The sequence below is a fragment of the Callospermophilus lateralis genome, unplaced genomic scaffold (genome assembly GCF_048772815.1).
Source record: "Callospermophilus lateralis isolate mCalLat2 unplaced genomic scaffold, mCalLat2.hap1 Scaffold_160, whole genome shotgun sequence".
Lineage (NCBI taxonomy): Eukaryota > Metazoa > Chordata > Mammalia > Rodentia > Sciuridae > Callospermophilus > Callospermophilus lateralis.
The window spans coordinates 40,724-44,428 of record NW_027512699.1 but is presented as its reverse complement, the minus strand read 5'-3'; positions in this window follow the sequence as shown (position 1 = coordinate 44,428).

Genomic DNA, 3,705 nt, shown 5'->3' with positions numbered 1-3,705 from the left:
GCCACTGTCCTCGGGCAGAGGGTGGAGCAGAGTTGGCCCCTGGGAAGCTTGACCTGTTGTTCTTCATTGGAACACGCTGGTGGCCAGTGGACTTGTCTGTGTTTCAAGTGTCAACAAAAACAAGTTGACTTACAAAGTACTAAAATCCCAGATGTGGTGTCACACACCCGCAATCCCAGTGACTTGGAAGGCTGAAATTGGGGGATCGCAAGTTCCAGGCTTGCCTGGACAACTCAGTGAGGCCCTGTCTCAAAAACAGTAGGGTCCACACACGTGTGGGAGAGTGAGATGGGAGGATTCCAAGTTCAAAACCAACCTCAGCCTAGGGGAGGTGCTAAGCAGTCAGTGAGTCTCTGTCTCTAAATAAAATACAAAATAGGGCTCGGGAGGTGGCTCAGTGGTGGAGTGCCCCTGAGTTCAATCCCCTCCCAAAATAACAGAAGGGGCTGAGGGTGTGGCTATGTGGTCAAGTGCTTATCAAGCATGTGTGGCCCTGGGTTCACATCCAGTACCAAAAAAGAAAGAGGGAAGAGAGAGAGAGAAAGGAAGGAAGGAGGCAGAGAGGAAGGGAGGGAAAGAGAAAGTCCTGAAGTGGTGCTGAATGAACGGGTTTGGAATTGTTACCAACACAGACCACAGCGTGGTACAGTGACAGGAGGAAGATGTCTGTGTCTGCCACACATGTGGTCGAACACCCAATTGAGTATTACCAGGCATCAGAAACTAGAATGGTGGTGGCTTCTGGGAAAGGCAGGAGGGTGGCTTAGGGTTGTTTTTAATTTTGTCCCATAAGAATTCATGAGCAGTCAGTGTTTTTAAAAGTGTGTGTGTGTCCTCATTACAACCCTTTGCCCCATCCCCAGGGTGCCCCTATTCCCTTGAGGACAGGGTATTGTGGTGCTCCATCTCGACCCCCTCTCTCCAACCTGTCCCTGCTGGGTGGTGGGGCCCTGGAGAAATACTTGGCCTTTCTGGACTCCCATTTCCCTGTGGTACAAGGTGAGACTGGACCAGGTTTCCCCCAAGACCCCTCCCATCCCAATGTCCCATTTGCTGTGACTTGGTAAACCCAATCCAGGGCCCAAAGCTGGTCTGATGTGCAAAAAACCTCTCCACCCAGCCCACCCCACGACCCCGACCTAGGCCCCTGAAGCCTCCCAAGATTTTGGGACAGGACACCCAAACAGCAGCAGTGCTCGGGCTCGTGTCCCCGCCTCCAGGCAGCCTCTGCCCCGCCTCTGCTACCAGCACCCTGACTGTGCCCTAACACCCAACTATTCCCTGTGCGGACCTTGAGGGACTCTCCCTTTTAACGCAGGATAGTGCATATGCTTCCCCAAGCCCTTGTTCTGCAGCCCAGGGACACAGCGACACCAGGACAAGTGCCTCTCCCCACGATGGGTTTCCCTGGAGGGTGGTTCATTCCTTGGTCCCCTAGGGTCTGTAGCCAACCAAGCTTTAGTCCTCCTCCCATTCATCCCAGCAGCTCTCCCTGGCCAGGAAATCTCTCTTGGGCCTATGTTGTCACCTCTGTCATGTGCACCCTGAACCCTGATTGACAGGAGAGCGCCCTGTTACTAAGACAGCCGCTAAGACCAAGCACATCTCCACACACATCCCCCCCAGGAGCCACCTGGGAAGGGTGATCTCAGCAGGCGTGAGAGCCTACAGCCCTCCACTCCTCCCTGGAGAGTCAGGCCCAGGCCCCACCTGGAGGAAGAAAGCAATCTCTTCCTTCCTGGAGTGTGTGGGGCTCACTGAGAACCCACTTTTTTCCCTGGAGCCCAGAGCACTCAGGAAGCAGCCAGTGCAGGAAGGGCAGCCTGCGCCCAAGGACTGGCTAGAGGCTTCCAGGAGTTCCTGGCTGGTTAGAGGCTCCCCCAGCCATTGGGAACCCAGGCCTGGGATGGACGAGGCCTTGGAAACAGTCACAAGCCCAGCCCTCAGCAGCTGATTACATTGGCCAGAGCCTATAACATTAACCTTTACAGATATCTCCTATAAATTGGAGGATTCAGCCCCTTTCCTGAGAGGAGCTGCAGAAGGGATGAGCTGCAGGGAGAGTCTGGCAGAGGAGGTTACACTTGCCCTTTCCATCAAAGGGACTCAGGCTAGGAGTGGGAATGGACAGGGGTTCTCCTTTCTCAGATGGGAGAACCAAGACTCAGACAGGACACGCTGGGTCCTGAGAACTACAAGAACCCCCATTTTTCAGGTTCCTCGTAACAACCACAGAAGTTGTCTGGGCTGCAAAATGTGGCTTGTGGAGCTCGGTGAGCAATTATTACACCTGCAAAGAACCACAAGGGTTTTTTGACTCGATGGGCCTCACGTGCATCTCCCTATCCCATCCTAAGGCAGCGCACAGGACCACTGACCCTTGCTGTGCAAGAACTCAATCTAGGGCTGCCAGACCTCCTGATTACCTGGAGCCCAGGAGCCCAGCCCGCGTCAGCCCTTGGGGAGGGAAGCCTGGTCCTGAGCACACAGCCGGAGGGGGAATTCCCTGTGTGTGCCGATGGCCTTCAAGGAGGGCTAGTGCAAGAGGTGGCAGGGTCTCCCAGGGCACTGGCCTCCCCTTTGCTGCAGGGCACCTCTCTACACCCACCTCCTCCCAAGCCACCTAAGGGAAAGGAAAATGTTGTTAGGGCCTCACTGTCTGCAATGACACAAACATGGGCTCTTGGCCACTTGTAGCTGTGTGACCTCTGGCTAGTTACTCAGCCTCTCAAAACTTCACTTTCTTCATCTGTAAAACAGGGGAGGAGAGCCTCTCTTTGTAGGAGAATAATGCTGCTCATCAAATACCATCATTCCTATCTATAAACACATTATGTTTCCAGAAGCCTTGACGCATGCCTGTAATCCCAGCAGCTCAATAAACTGAGGCAGGAAGATCACCAGTTTGAGGCCAGCCTCAGCAACTTAGAAGACCTTGTCTCAAAAATAAAGGAGGTGGAGGCTGTGGATAGAATTCAGCAGTAAAGCACCCTGGGTTCATTCCCCACTACCACAAAAGAAATAAAAATAAAAAAGGTATTGTCTCTTTTCTGTTGTAATATACCTCAAGGCCCTGGCTATGGGGTTAACACAAGTAGTTACTCAGGAATTTTTGAACCCTGGATAAACAGGGAGTCACCTAAGCAAAATCTGATGCCCAGGCCTAATTCAGAAAGGAGAGAAGGGAGACAAGGCAGCCCACCTCTCATCCTTGCCTTGGCTTAAAGTGGGAAACCACTGATCTAGTCTATTGGCCTCCAGACAGATAGGGAAACTGAAGCACAGAGAGGTGGTGTGACTGGAGCAAAGTCACACAGCAAGCAGGAAGCAGGGCTGGACCAGAAGTTCCATGCTGACTCCTGCCTGCTGCCCCAGCTCATCTAACTCTTAGTGTGTTAGCAACACTCAAGGCCTCCAGGGCCAGACACAAAAGGGGCAAAGAGGACTCGGCTGCACTCCGGAGTCATGGAAACTGGCAGGACAATGCCAGCGATCCTTGCTGTGTAAGAACTCAGTCTGGGGCTTCCAGATCTCCTGGTGACTTTGAAGGACAGTTAGAAACCTGAGTTTTTGTGCAAATTTTCCTGAATCTTAAGAATTACGTTCTAGGGCTGGGGTCGTGGCTGAGTGGTAGAGGGCTCACCTAGTATGTGTGAGGCACTGGGTTCGATCCTCAGCACCACATAAATATAAAATAAAGATATT